The sequence below is a fragment of the Leptonychotes weddellii genome, chromosome 4 (genome assembly GCF_054177405.1).
Source record: "Leptonychotes weddellii isolate Sample4059 chromosome 4, ASM5417740v2, whole genome shotgun sequence".
Lineage (NCBI taxonomy): Eukaryota > Metazoa > Chordata > Mammalia > Carnivora > Phocidae > Leptonychotes > Leptonychotes weddellii.
In genome coordinates this window covers 23,265,549-23,281,429 of record NC_138372.1, presented here as the reverse complement: position 1 = coordinate 23,281,429, position 15,881 = coordinate 23,265,549, and the positions used below count along the sequence as shown (strand labels likewise).

The 15,881-nt window shown below is 47.2% G+C and overlaps 1 long non-coding RNA gene across 1 annotated transcript in view; it reads right to left on the bottom strand.

The window, feature by feature from the left end:
- LOC145721231 (uncharacterized) overlaps positions 1-15,881 on the bottom strand; it is a 32,315-nt gene that overhangs the window by 1,605 nt on the left and 14,829 nt on the right. The window contains exons 3-4 of the long non-coding RNA XR_014144792.1: positions 14,851-15,026; positions 166-406 (exon numbers count right to left, since the gene is read on the bottom strand). This is a non-coding gene — a long non-coding RNA (uncharacterized LOC145721231). The remainder of the gene's footprint in view (positions 1-165; positions 407-14,850; positions 15,027-15,881) is intronic.

Genomic DNA, 15,881 nt, shown 5'->3' with positions numbered 1-15,881 from the left:
GGTGACGGGTACTGAGAGGTAATCAGCACTCTCTGCCACAGTTGGGCCACTGTTTCTTGGTGTTTTCTCTGCTGCCTTCTCTCACTCCCGAGCACCTTCCTCACCTTCTGCTCTACAAGAAGTCCTCCTTGGTTCAAATTTGTGCGTGCAACACATCTTGCTTACCTCTTTCTTGCTCTCGATTGCCTGCCCTGGGCCAGACGCCTCCACTTGGGCTTCTCAGCTATGTCCAGGGGTGGAGGGGCTGGATGGGGATCACACCCAAAGCTGCCTTCAGAGGAGCTGCGAGCAGAACCGACCCCAGAGGCAGACACTGTGTGCAACTGAGGAGCGAAAGTTCTTTCTGTGTCCCTACCATGCAGTTTAGGTTGTAGGAGACCATCCTCATGCAGTTTGTCAAATATTCCTGTGTAGTGTGGTAAAGTACCCATAACATAAAATTTACTATCTTAACCATTTTTAAGTGTACCTTGCAGTGATATCAAATACATTCGCAACGCTGTGCAACATCACTCCCATCCATCTCCACATCTCTGATACTCCTTTTGTCTCTCTTGTGACTAGATAGCCCAGTTTGGTGAAAGAGGCACTTGCCGAGGTGGCAGGGGTCCTCTGGCTGAGGCATGGCTGTGGCCTATATCACAAGGGCAGTAATTTGCAGTATAGACAGGACAGCGGTGATTTGCAGGAGACCTGAGGTCCACACCCAAGGATCTAGGAAAAGTGGCTAGATGAGCACTCCCCGCAGCAAGGCAATCCAGGAGGAAAGAATAACGCAGACTGCAGAGTCAGACAGCACCCAGAACCGAGCCCTGTCCCTTGGTGACCTTGGGCAAGTCCACCTAGTACCATGTTCTTCACAAACGCCGTGCCTTCTGGGCCTGAACAGTTCTTGCCTCGCTTTGGCTGATTAGTGCTTGAAGCCCTACAGAGGCCTCTAAAAGTGGGTGTCTGTATGATCCTCTCTCACAGACCCTGGTCTTCCTTTTTGTACCCTAGTCATGTTTTACCTTATCTCCTAATTTTTCATCTGTGTCTGTACTAATCTAGATGTGCCATTATTTTTGTTCAGCATTGTGTCCTGAGCACTGAACCCAGGACTGGCACAAAGCAGCCATTCAATAAAAATGTGTTAAATGAATGACTGAGTAAACAAATGACCTAGGTTAGTTAGCTTCTTTAAACCTCACCTGTAAACAGGAGGGTATCTAAAATATCTAACTAGTGAGGCAGAGGCAAGAACCCATCAGAAAGCATGCCAAAGGTCTAAGCCAGAGTCCTTGCTATGCCTGGTATCAACCTTTTAGTTGCTGGATGGTGTGGAGGTCTGGGGGATCACAGGGAAGAAACTAGGGTACAAGGGAGCTGGAGGGGCATTTAGGGTACTTGGAGCAACACAAAAGAAAAAAAATTTCTTTTACTAAATTAACAAGCATTTGAGGCTGTGCTGGTGCAAGCCAGCTAAATGTCATTCCTGCCTATAAACTGGAGGAACTGATACCTAGCTGATCAAAAGGGGTGCTGGGGAAGACAACATCAATCAGCCCTGTGACACCCTAGGAGAGGCAGGTCCGAGGTAAAGAAAACACCAGAAGCTTAGAACATACTAGAACAGGAATGGGCTCCTCACTTTCCTGCTCTCACCCCAACCCCCATCCCCAAGAGAGATAGACAAGTCCTAGTAACCAGTTCCAGGTGTGGGGGGGAGATCCAGCTCAATTTGGGAAGGGTGTCAGCGACTGAGGAATTGCAAATATAAAAGAACAGAACAGGAAGAGGTGGCATGGCTCTCAGGAGATCCCTCCTTAACTAAGGAGAGTTAGAAATAGTGGTCCCTCCCATGGAAGACCTGGCCAGACCCCCTCTAGCGTTCAAGACCCAAATCCCTTTGCTCCTAAAGTTCTCTGACCCAAAAGCTCATTCAAGCTCAGCAGAGACAATTCGGTCCCGAGACCCCAGATTTGAATTTTCTTCCCCCTTGAGTAGCCCTTGAAAAACTGATCTCTTGGGGCGCCTGGCTGGCTCAGTCATTAAGCGTCTGTCTTCGGCTCAGGTCATGATCCCAGGATCCTGGGATCGAACCCCGCATCGGGCTCCCCACTCAGCGGGAAGCCTGCTTCTCCCTCTGCCACTCCCCCTGCTTGTATTCCCTCTAGTGCTGTCTCTCTCTCTGACAAATAAATAAATAAAATCTTTAAAAAAAAAGAAAAGAAAAACTGATCTCTTGAACATGGAAGACCCAGTTGCTGGGGGGTACAATCTGCCTTCCAGGCACCAAGTGAAAACGGGAGACTCCCTACATCTGACTTCAACACAAAGAAGAATTTACTAAAGGATAGAGGATGTGTCACAGAATCCAAGGTTAGGGACAGCATAGGGAGGTAGTCAGGAACCTCAGCACCCTAAAAACTCCAGCCATTGGTTTTGCTTTTCTTTCTTGCTGCAGACTGATTGGTTCTTTTTCCTAATATGTATGGTGGAAAATGTCCACTGCCAACCACTCCTAATATCACCTCCATTCCAGAGAGCAGCCAAAGGCAAGCAGCAAGGCCTCAGCTCCATTCTGGGGTCTTGGACATGGGATGTGATTGGCTCAGCTTGGGTCTGTCGCCTGCCCTGACCAATTATCTGTGGCCTGGGGTGAGGGGTGGAATCCCAGGTGTGTTTAGCTGCTCTTCTCCCGGCCCTGTGGTTATAGGACAGGCAGAACCATTCCTAGAACAGGGATACTGAGCAAGCAGCAGACACAGGTACCTTCTACATGTGATTTGTCCTATGTCACTTAGCTAGAAAATGGCACACCAAGTCAAAACAATTTCTATGTTCTTCCCATTTTGCTCCGTTTGAAGGAGCAAACGAAGGTCATCAAGCCGGAGGGACACCAGAAGAGAAGCCCAGAGCTGCAGACTACAATGAGGGTTCAGGAGGCAGTGAGTAGAACCGTGCTTCCAAGGTCTGGCTTCCCTGTTAGACTATAACTGGGGAGGATGGTGTGTGTCTAGCAAGGGTCTCGGCAGGTAGGAATACTCAGTAATTAATAAAGGAAGAGAAGGAAGGACAGAAGGAAGGAAGGAAGGGAGGGAGGGAGGGAGGGAGGAAGAGAGGGAGGGAGGGAGGAAGGACTGTGCTTCTAAATCACTTGTAGTTTCGTAAAAAGAAAGATTGCAATAGTAAGCAACAATTATTGAGCACTTCGTATTTTCAGACTTCACATGAAATCGATGAGCTGAATATCATCATTACCTTTTATAGATAAGATACCGAGGCACAGAAAGGTTAAGACGTGCACCCCAGTTCACTGGGTTAGTGGCAGAACGGTTGCAAATCTAAGCAGCCTGGCTCCAGACTCCCCCACGCATAACCCCTGGACCGCACAGCCTCTCAAGATGTCAACAGCCCAGCCCAGACCTAGAGAATCAGACTCTCTGAGGGTGGGACCTGGGAATCTGCATTTGACCAAGGTTCACACGTGATTCTGTTGCACAGCCAGAGTCAGACCTAAGACTGTGGATCTAAAAAGTAGCAGCAAGTCTGAGACCACGTGATTAGAACAAATAAGGCTGCCTCCAGGATATTCGAGTTTGTCTGATCGTGTGAACATGAGGCCTGCTGAGGAGGCCTCCTCTTTGTGAGGAGGGAACCCAAACCCAGATCAATCACAAAGAACCCTCTGGAGACCTGTGAGCCGAAGGCCAACTCAGGAGACCGGCCTATTAGACACTTGCTGAAGGGGCTCCAGCCACTGGCCACCGTCCTCCCAAGAGGCGGGCCTGACTGTATACCTGCCTAGTTCCTGGACTTTGATCTCCCATCTGACCTCCTTCTCACCCCTGCTCTGATCTGACAACTCTCGCTGGGTTGACCCCATCTCTGACCCCAGCCTGCCCCAGTTTTCAGTCTCACTGCTCCAGGCTGATGTCTCACAGGGTGACAGCTCGAGGCAGGACAATATTCGGATCGGTCACCAATAATGGGAGCAAGGTGCCATGTCTTCTGCTGATGGAGTGACAAATGGAATAGTCATGTCAAATGAACTGTGGTTTTCAGAGTGGAATTCAGGGACCTGACCCCAACTCTGCAACCATCACTGAGCATGGAATGTCGAAATAGCAGTAAACAGTGCTTGGTCTTAACTGGAGCAATGTTCTTACATTCACTGAGCAAATGGCTATTGGGAGCCATTTCCATGACAGTTTCTGTGTCAGCACTGGGGACAAAAAAGATGAACAAGACATTGTCTCTGCCCTCAAGGAGTTTCTGTATGCCTGATTCCGCTGTGGCATCCAGAGAAGATGATGCCTCGAAGATTAGCCAAAGAATTGGTCCAAAAAAGAAAAAAGGCTGCAGGATTGCACTTTCGGATAAGAGATGGTTCTAGCTTTGTCCAAGGTTCCAAAGTCCCTCAGTGACAGGACCTGCCTATGGAAGTCTGGGGGAGCTAGTCAGAGGGAGAAGCAGACTCCCTGCTGAGCAGGGAGCCTGATGTGGAACTCCATCCCGGGACTCCAGGATCATGACCTGAGCCAAAGGCAGTCGCTTAAACAACTGAGCCACCCAGGCACCCTTAAAAATAAAGTCTTAAAAAAAAGGAAAGAATGAAAATGAAATTGGCCAAGAAGAAAAAGTTTAGTCCCATTCCTAAGGGACCCTGGGTCACACTCCATTCTCCAAGTATGATCTGCTCCTTATGGACAACCTCACCTTTCTTTTCATCCCCTTCCTTCATTTTCCATCTCCTCTGCACATATTGCTGTGGGTTGAATTGTGTCCCCCAGAAAAGGTGAAAAGATACGTTCAAGTCCTAACCCCTGGTACTGGAGAATGCGACCTTATTTGGAAATAGGGTCTGTAGATGTAATGAAATTAAGATGAGGTTACACTGGGTTAGGGTGGGCCCTACTCCAATAGAACTGGTGTCCTTACAAGAAGAGGGAAATTGGGACACAGACGCACAGGGAGAATGTCATGTGAGGATGGAGGCAGAGATGTGAGTAATGCATCTACAAGCCAAGGAATGCCAAGGATTGCCAGCACCACCAGAAGCCAGGAGAGAGGCATGGGAGACATTCTCCCTTTGAGCCCCCAAGAAGAAACCGACCCTACAGATGCCTTGATTTTGGATGTCTGGCTCTGGAATTGTGAGAGAAGACGTTTGTGTTGTTTTAAGCCACTTAGTGTGTGGCATTTTGTTATGGCAGTCCTAGGAAACTAATATATGGCTCCAAGGCCATTATTTGGAAATCACCCAACTGATGCATGTTAGCAGAGCCCTAAAAAAACACCAGTGGCCCTGACAGCTCTCCAAATGTTCATTGCAGATGAGTCATCGTTGTGCCTATTGCGGATCTCTGAAACCAAGAAGCCTGACTCCCCCATGGGAAGGAAGAAGGCCTTCCACAAGATTAGCAGGAAGAGGATGCCGGGGGGGGGGGGGGGGGGGTTTTGCCAGCTGCTTTTCTTCCCCACTGGGGAAAGCCCAAAAAAGGGGACTATCATCACTATTAAATGTCACAGTCATTTCCTTTCACTCACTCAGTAAGTATACGCGGAGCACTTAGGGTGCTGGGTGCTGCTGGGCGCTGGTGAAAAGCATGCACGTGTGGATGGGGGAGGCACACTACAGAAATAGAGCACACTTTCCATGAGTTGTATGAGCCACTCTGGAGTTGGAGACCTGGGGCATGGTGGGTTACCAGCATGGACTTGGGAATCAGACAGTCCTGCTTGAATCCTGGCCGCTGACTTCCATTGTGATCTTGGCCAAGTTACTTAATCCCTCTGGGTCTTTGTCTTATTGTAAGTATTAAATAGGATGATGTATATAGCACAAGGCCAGAGTAAGTGCACAATAAATGTTATTTTCATTATAGGAGAGCAAAGATGTTCACGAGAAACAGCTCAATAAAAGGGCAAGGTGATTGTGATAAAGCGGGACCCCATCACCTCTTGCCTAACACTATCTGATCAAATGCTCAGAGCAACTCTGGGAGGTAGTCTCAATTTACAAATAACGTAACTGTCGGGATGCCTGGGTGGCTCCATCGGTTAAGCGTCTGCCTTTGGCTCCTCGGGTCATGAATCCAGAGTCCTGGGATCGAGCCCTGCATCAGGCTCCCTGCTCAGCAGAAGTCTGCTTCTCCCTCTCTGTCTGCTGCTCCTCCTGCTTGTGCTCTCTCTCTCTGTCAAATAAATAAATAAAATCTTAAAGAAAAAAAAATAACGTAACTGTGGTTTAGGGATGTAAAAACTTGGTCAAGTTCACAGAACAAGAAAAGTGGCAAAGTCAGTGTTCAAACCAGAGTTACCAAGCACATACTCTTCTTATTCCTGGGCAACCTTTATTTGCAAGTCAGGATGGGGGTGGGTGGGGCAGCATCTGGTTGGGGGAGAGGGAGAGAGTCTAGAGCACTTTGCTTAAGGCTGTACCTGCCTCAAAAGTATATTGTTTGTATTGGACTTACGTGTTTATTTTGTTTAATTAGCAAATACACCTCTAGTGCTTAGTATAAGGGGTGCTAAGCACTTTATGTTAGTAACTTATTTATCTTCACAAGAGACTAGAGGGTGAGCACTGTTTCATTCCCATTTTGCAGATGTGGAAATTGAGACCCAAAGAGGTTAAGCAACTTTTCCAAGGTAGTGGAAGCAGGATTCACACTTGCTTCTTTAGGTCCAAGATTGTATGCTCTTAACCACTCTTCTATACTGCCTTATCTTTTGGAGTGGTGGTGGGTTGGCTGTCCAAGTGTGTACACCCGGGGGCGGTGGGGGGGGGAGTAAGGGAATTAACACCCCACACCAGCCATCCTTTGGTGCTATTGCTGCAATAAGACCGTGAGTAATTTGACCCTATATGGTGAATGGCAGGATAGGGGCTGTTTAGCCCTGGGTTTCTCTGAGTCAACAGCTTTTCATCCCTGCCCCACTTCCTGAAAACTCTTTGCTCCTCAGCTTTGGAAATCCTTTGAGCACAAAGAGCTCATTTCCTGTGGCCAGGAAGGACGGAGGAGTTCCTGATGACAGCTCATCTCCCTCATTAAGGCGCTCATAAAAGTGTTTCAAGGAGCCTGACTTATGGCTCCGCTGTTTGTCAAGATCCTCTTCTGTAAGAAGCCACTCTGGTAATTTGGTGCTAGGAGATGTGCAGGAGAAACCAGCTCCTTTGAGTCCAGGAATTATTTATGATCCTAAGAAGAGGGAATGTCATTGGAGAGATAACAAGTCTTCACCAGCACAACAGGCTGTTTAATATGCCACGAGGGATGGGGAACAGCTTCAAAATTCCAAGCCAGCTAGGAAAACTTGAGAGATTCTGTACATGTGGGTTGTCCGTTCCTAGGAAAGCTCCTGGGGCAATAACAGCTAACAATTACGGAAGTTTTACCCTAAGCCAGGACTTGTGCTAAATGCTTTTTATATGTTAATTCATTTAATTCTCACACCATTCTTACCCTACTTTACAAATGAGGAAATCAAGGCACAGCGAGGTTAGGTAACTTACCCAAGGTCACACATTAGTGAGTAGCCAAGTCAGGATTTTATTCCAAATAAGTCTGGCTACACAGTTGTGCTTGTGAACACCAGTCACAGTTTAGGAGGAAATTGGGTTTTAAATCAGCCCAATAAAGTGAAATGTACAATATATTCAAAATTACCTTTGATAATCCCTTAAAATGCCTATAAAATTTAGCATATTTGATTTGAGGCATATGGCCTTTCTCCAGTAATCACAGAACCACTGAGCTAACTTAAAGGAGCAAAGGGAAAGTCCATATGCAGATGTTTACACTTTTAAACTACTCTGCTTCAGATCTCTAGGGGTAAAAATCAAAAAGCAGGGAATTGTAGAGTGTACATACCCACCTACAGAGGTGACTCTATTCTTTTTTGATATTTAGCCTCTGTGACCCTAACACATACCACTTGTCACGTGATGGTTTGCAGAGAGCATGGTCACATTTTAAGAGGAGAGGCAGGGAAGTTCTGTTACAGAAGTCCAAGTCCAAGCCTAAATTAAATGAACCTGGTACAATGAGACTTCATGAGACTAGCTTTAGAGCCAAATAAACCTAGATTTGAACCTAAATCTGTTACTTACTGGCTGTGTAGCCTTGAGCAATTTGTTTAACTTCCTAAAGCCTCAGTTTCTTAATCTGTAAAATGGTCATAGCAATACCACTGTGTTGAGAAGATTGAATTTAAAAGTTTATAAAGTAGGGGCGCCTGGGTGGCTCAGTCGTTAAGTGTCTGCCTTCGGCTCAGGTCATGATCCCAGGGTCCTGGGATCGAGCCCCGCATCGGGCTCCCTGCTCCGTGGGAAGCCTGCTTCTCCCTTTCCCACTCCCCTGCTTGTGTTCCCTCTCTCACTGTGTCTCTCTCTGTCAAATAAATAAATAAAATTAAAAAAAAAAAAAGTTTATAAAGTATCGAGTTTGAGTATAAATCATAGTAATTAAGTACTAGCTTTTAAGAGCTGTTTGACGGGAGGCAGGTCACGTTACCTCTCAGCCTCATTTCTCCTCATCTGCAATATGGACATAACTGTTCTGCCTACTAACCTCAAGGGTCATTGTAAAGAAACGCTAAAGTACTGTATAAAGTTTGTAGGAGGATCTTCTCAGCCGTCTGGTATACCTGGAATTGTGAGGAGGTACTGGGAGACCCCTGCTGGAGAAAGTGACTCTAAGAGAGTCCTGGGCCTGAAGTCAAATATGGGCTCAGCTCTCCACTTTTGCCATTTGGTGTGACTGTGTGACTTTGAGTGAGTGACCTAATCTCTCTGAGCCTCCACCTTCCCTTCTATTAAGTAGGGTTAACAGTACTGACATCACAAGGTGACCCCGAGATTCATATTCTGCCGAAAAGTGTTAGGCACGTGGTAAGCGCTCATTTACTGTTTGCTGAGTCTGAATCCTTCTGAGAGGAGCCAAACTCAGCCGCTCTCCCTCCGTAGGGTGGGGAAAGTGCACGGTGTCTCCACACGGAATTCGGGTAGGAGAGATGCTCCCGGGGGGCCACTGGGCTCCAGTGCCTCCCGGCTTCTCCCCGCCTCCGGTCCTCCCAGCCGTTGCCATGGCCACCGGTTCAGGCCCGGAGCAGCACCTAGGCGTGTTCAACCCAATCCCCGCCTTTCCACAGTGACCATTGGTTGGAGAGGCCACGTGACGCGCGCTGGTATGCTAATATATGGTAATCGCCCCCACGCCCCTCCTCCCCGGGCTGTGTCCGAGTAGCCAGCAGGGTGCGCGGCGCCGAGCCGAGGGGGCGGGCTGAGGGGCGGCCCCCGGGAGAGAGCGGCCAGGTGGAGGAGGAGCGCGAACGCGACCGCAGGTAACGGGCGGGCGCGTGCGCGCTGGGGCCGGCTCGCGGCGGACGGGCAGCGCGCGGGGCACTCCGGCCGCTGCGCTGCCGGCTTAACCCTTTGGGCACCCAGCTGTCACGCCCGGGCCGGGGCGCGGCGACCGGGGCGGGCCGCGCGGGGCGGGGCACTGCGGTGGGCACGGGCGGGCAGGGGGCGGGCGGCCTGACCCGGGATCCGGTGCGCGGGGCCCGCGCGGGCACCCGGCAGTCGGGCCCGCGGAGCGACCGGCCGCGACGCGCAGGGTGCCGGGACCCAGCGGCGGCGAGGGCTGCGGGGCAGCTGCGGGGCCGGCACTTGCGGCAGGCTGAGGGGGACTGGCCGGAGCACCGGCGCTCGCGCGGCTTCTCGGGGGCTGAGTCCCTTCCGCGCAGAGGCCCGCGCCTCGGCAGCCCGTGGCCTGGCGCGGCCTGCGTCCGCTCGGCTCGTCCCGCAGAGTGCGAGGAGACCCGGGGGTCGGGCCTGACCTCGGCGTCCCCCTACTCAGTCGGGCCTGACAGCCCGGCCGCCGGCACTTTGACCCGGAGTCAAGCAGCCCCCCCCCGCCCCCGCCCCGCGTGGGACGAAAGCGAGATTGGTGCTTGGGGGGGCACCGGCAGAGGGAACTGGGGATTGCCGGTGCTGGGAGGAGAGGACAATCCCCTAAAGGAAAACCAGGCCCCAAGATTTGCCAGGTTTAAGAAGGAGGGATGCCCAGGAAAGGCACTGGCCCCTTGTTTTCTGTGCTGGGTGATGACCTGACACTCATGGGCAAAGGTCACTGCCGGACACCTGGATCGGGTCTGTCATGTCCAGAGGAAGCGGCTGTTTTGCGTGAGTTTCTAACAAATTTTTTATAAGGCAAGGTTTAAATTCATCTTCCTTTCTCGCTCTTCTACTAGGTCGGCTAACAGTGTGTTCTTTGGATTATCCACCTCCCCTCCCCCAACCACACCAGTTCACTAAGATCGGTGGCAGCTTTAGGCTCACGGTGTAATTTAGCTTTCACTACAACAGAGATGGTAGGATGGGCGATGTGCCACTAATGTTAAGCTTGCCCTGGGAGCTTCTTGGCAGAGTGCGGTGAGGGGGATGTTGCAATCATCAATGGGGATGAAAAACTGGCTAACGTGCCAGTGATATCAATAGAATTTCCTTTATGAGTCTAAAGTCGTTTCTCCCAAATCAAGGGAAAACGTGGTTACACATGAAAAGTAGAGGAACCAATTTGATTTTTGCAAGTGAAGTGCAAATTGCACTTCTTACTGCTCTTGATGTCTTTTATCACGCAACAACAAACACTTGCTATATGCCAGGCACTCTGCTGTGTCTTGTGCTATGTCTTGGGGATGCAGAGATGAATAAGATAATTAGTCCTTGTCCTCAAAGAAGTAGTGGGAGAGACAAATAAAATTGCCAGTAAAAGTGATAGCATAATAGATGTGTATATAAAGAGCTGTGGAAACACAAAGGAGGGAACAATTAGCTGTCTGAGAGGGTCAGAGAAGGCTTTCCAGAAAAGAACACGTTTAAGCAAGATCTTGAAGGATGAATAGGAGTTTGCCTCACAGAGAAGATTGGGAAGGACAGGAAGGGCAGCCAAAGCAGAGGAGAGAGTGAATATAGACACTGGAAGAGTATGGTATCCCTAGGCAATGGCTTTATATTGTAGCCATGGCCTTTTTCCTTCCTTGATAAAGTAAGTTTCCAAAAGTAATCTAGAATTTCTAATTGCCACTACAATTTTCCAGTGGTATTTTCCTTCTTATTGTTCTTCTTCCCCACTTTTTCCCTTTATCAGTTTTTCTGAGCCTCACCCCTGGTCTTTGTCACTTGTATCTTTCCAAGTAACAGTCCAACATTCAGAGATAAGAAAGGGATACTTTGCAGTAGCTCCAAGGTAGAAGGCCTGGACACTGGGTACAATGTGTGGCCATAGGGGCACAATCCTGAGAGGACAGATCTACACCAGACAACAAGACGAAAATACAGGGCATAACCAGGGAAGCAATGCTGAATGTCAGATCTGTGAGGTCAGGTTTCTGAGACCTGAGGAAGTGAGTAATAAGGTCAGAAGCCGGGAGGATCTGGAGCAAGAGAGGATCTGGCCTGTGATATGGGTCAGGACAAGCAGTTCAGGACTGAGCCATGAATCATGCAGAAGTGACAGAACCCACTGTTATATGGTGCCAGCCGCAAAGGACAGGGTTGGATCCGACAGCTTCAAGCAACTATTCAGAAAAGGACAGCACCATCTTCTCAATAGAATATTTCTAGCATTTCCTTCTTTCTGTTCTGTCTCCCTCCTTACTCTTATCCTCTTTTGATCTCATTTTCCACCCACGATGCACTTTTATTGGGCTTCTTTTACCAAGGACTTAGCTACCAAAGCAGAGAAATCCTATTCTGCTGCCTTAGCATCCACCTCCAGAACTCTAAATAGTCCATTTCAGGGTGCCTGGGTGGCTCAGATGGTTAAGTGTCTGCCTTCGGCTCAGGTCGTGATCCCGGGGTCCTGGGATCGAGTCCCACATCGGGCTCCCTGCTCGGTGGGGAGCCTGCTTCTCCCTCTCCCTCTCCTCTCTTTCTCTCTGTCTCTTATGAACAAATAAATAAAATCTTAAAAAAATAAATAAATAAATAGTCTATTTTACCTCATAAGCCATCAACTAGCCAGCCTATGTTCACTTCCTAATCATTTGGAAACAACAAGGATGGGCCAAGAGGTAATACAATGGACATCCCCAAAACTCACCTAATGTTTGAATCAGATAAAGGCCTTTTAGCTTTGCTTAAACCAACATTAATTTTTAGAATGGATAGTGGTGAAGTTTTGGCAAATCCCGTCTTGAACTATGCTACAGATCAAGCAACGTGAAGAAGTTGATGTGCCTAATACGCATTGCTAGGATTGACAATTCTGTAAGTGCTAGAGAGTCACGGGTGCTATTTAAGCAATTTTCTCAATCACCATGTTTACTGAACACCTGCTTGTGTGCAAATACTGTGCCATTTGGGGGTTTGGAAGAGACAGGAAAATGGGAGAGGTGGTGTAGTTTGGGGATTATTCTCAGCTAGGCAAGGATTTGGATCCCAGTTCTACCAGTGACTTGCTATATGACAAGTTAGTTGACTTTGTTTCTTTGTAACAATGCCACCTACCTCATGGAGTTGTGAGGATTAAATGTAAAGCAGCCATTCAGTAAGTTTTCAAAGTGCTGAAACGTGGTATTAAAGGAGTCAAAAAAAGAAAGATCATTATGGAGTATGATTACAAAGGAAGGCTTGAGAGAAGGAGGGTGGAAGGAATTTCCAGATGGGAAAAATCATGTTTATAAAGCATGGGACTAGAGTATGGAAGAAAGTTTTCAGGGACCAGTCTGGCAAGATCAGGTTTAAGCAGAGAAGTTGTAAGACTGGAAGCAGTGATTGAAGCCTGACTTGAACAGGCATTGAATGCTGAACTAAGGAGTTAGAACTTTATCCCATATGATGGAAAGTCCGAAGATATTTGGTTAGGAAAATGTGGGGTCGTGAAAGTATTTTTAGGAAGATTCTCAACAACAGTGTGGAGAATAAACTTTAGTAGGGATAGAAAGAGAACTGCACAACCAGCTAGTACATTATTTACATAGTCTAGATGTGAGGGGGTAAGGAATTGAATTAGGGTGACAGCAGTGAAAATAAAAGACGGATTCAATAAGTATCACAAAGGAAACATGAACAGGACTCTATGACTGTGGATATGGAGGGCAAGAAATAAGGAAGAATCATATACAGCCTTGAACATGGGTGACAAGATGAACAGAGATAAGACAAAAAGGAAAGCCAGTTTGGGGAGAAGAGGAAAAGCTAGATGCTAGATATCCTGAGGTGATACTGGAACTCACAAGTGGACATGTCCCATAAGTATTTGGAAGTGGGGGGCTAGTGCTCAAAAAAGAGAAGTCAAGGAGTCTTATGTAGAGAAGGTGATCAGTGAAGCCATGTGATTAGCTTAGTCGACCAAAGGTAGCAGCATTGAAACAGAAGAATAGAGGACCAAGGGCTGAAGCTTGGAGAAGCCCACATCTAGGGAGGTAGGAAGAAGAAATGGGGTTAGTATGGTAGAAAAGAAGGAATATCAGAGAAGCCAAAGAACCATCTAGTTTATTCATCCAACAAATGCATTCTCTTCACGACCATTTGTGTACTGGATAGATGCAAGGCTGACTGGACATGCTGTTAGCCATGAGGGTGCAGTGTTAGTTAACAAAAGTCAGAAAGGAGAAGAGAGGGTTTTGAGCTGGAGGAATCGGTCAGCAGTATGAAACTGTACAGAGAAAGTGGGAAATGCCCGTTTTATTTAGTAAACGGGGTCATTAGTAACTTTTTGAGAAGGGGGTGACCATGGGGATATTAAATGCCAGAGTAAAGGGGATTGTGGATAAAAAATGGAGGCAGCATGTACATCACCCTTTGTATGCTTTGCAGTACATGGGAAGAGAGAAGTAGGAAAGTGGTTAGAGAAGGCAGAAGAGCCAAGCAGAAGATTCGATCTTCCTTGTCTGCCTCATTTAGTTGCCCTAAAATCCCAGTCACATGCTTTCATATCCTTAATAGCAGTTCAGCAATTCATTTCTTAAACTTACTGCTTTGATAATTACCTGCATATTTCACTGAACAATAATAGTTCAGCTACCACTTTTTGAGTGCTTACCATGTGCTAAACACTTTGTATACATTCTATTCCTTATCCCATTTAATCCTCACAATACTGGATTACAAGCACACAACCTCTTAGAAGTATGAAGAGGCTAAATAGATTGCCTAAGATCACATAAATAATGGGTGGCAAAGATGGGATTTCTGGGGCGCCTGGGTGGCTCAGTTGGTTAAGCGACTGCCTTCGGCTCAGGTCATGACCCTGGAGTCCCGGGATCGAGTCCCACATCGGGCTCCCTGCTCAGCGGGGGGTCTGCTTCCCCCTCTGCCCTCTTCCCTCTCATGCTCTCTGTCTCTCATTCTCTCTCTTTCAAATAAATAAATAAAATCTTAAAAAAAAAAAAAAAAAAAGATGGGATTTGGACCCAACTCTGACTCTAAAGGACCATGCTATACTGTCCCTGAAGGCAGGACCAGCTTCGCAGGTACACAACCTAGGCAATCTCCTAGGGCCCTGCACTTAGAAGGTCTCCTCACTTGGTTTAATGCTCCGTTGTTGCTATCTTGAAATTCTTAATTTTTTAACAAGGGTCTTGCTCTTTCATTTTGCACTGGACCCCACACATCATCGAATAAGTTCTGCCTGAAGGTATCAGTACTACTTCCTGAAGCTGGAAAAGCATGTTGTGCTGGATCCCTTCCTTTGATTGTGTAGTGTGTCAAAGTCCTTGTGTCATGGTGCACCATCACATTTTTCTGTGGTCTTCTCATTTTGGACTCCTGATATTAAGGGCAAATGGGGAATATTTTGGGGTTCAACTAGATAGTCAGTATGAAGATAAGAGAATAAAGAGGCAAGGAATTATTACCTGGAATGGCTCCTGGAAACTCATCCATCACGTCTTGAGACTATTATTAGGTAGAGTTACAGTCCTGATGCTGTTGATACTCCCAATTTAAATAAGAAATGAGTTCATTTCTATTCTTTTTTAGTCAGATATTCGCATTTGCTTGTAGGAAGCTATGGCAAGCTTTTTTTAACCTGCTAAAACAGAAATTGGGATTGAACAGATATAATACAACTTATCTGCCCTAATCTGATGCCTTTTTAGTCAGGCTGATGCTACCCCTTCACTCCCATACCAGGGACTACCCAGAAACTTTGAACAGTGTGGCCTGTTTACTACATTTGTCTTGAATGCTCATGGGAACATGACACCCTTGTCTTTGTTGCCTGGTCTATTCTTTTATCTGCTCGTCTGAATCAGGAAAACTTAATCTTTGATATTATCTCTTATTTTTGGCTTTACAATCATTCCTTGGCACTGACAACAAATGAAGTTTTTCTGGTTCTCCTGATTACTGCTCTCTCAAAAACAACTTTTACTCATTCTCTCGTTCCTCCCACTCCTGGTCCCTCTGAGTAATTATTTGGCTAGTACTGACCGAGTCCTTACACCACGTGATACTAGCTGACCACCTGACCAGGTCCCAACACCAGCCAACTTAGGTTCTTCTGTGGAGGATATCAAACAAGCCTGAGATTGTGTTGCTTTCTCTCATTCCCTGTGTCATTCCCATTCCCAGAGGGCTTGTTCTCACTTTCTACTCCTGATATGGACCAGGTGAGCCTAAGGGTATGTAAGATTAAAACTGTAAAGAGATTCAGAGTATAACCTATGGTATATGTCAGGAAACAAAGTTTAGATGGCCAGGTGTTCTCCATGGTCTCCTATTTGTGCTAGTGGTAGAGTCGCCATAAGACATGTAGTAGTTATCTATTGCTGTGTAACAAATTACCACCAAATCTATCAGCTGAAAACAACAAACTTCTCTATCTCTTAAGATTCAATTCAAGCATTGCATCTCAGAGGCATTTCCCCACTTGCTTTTTTTTTTT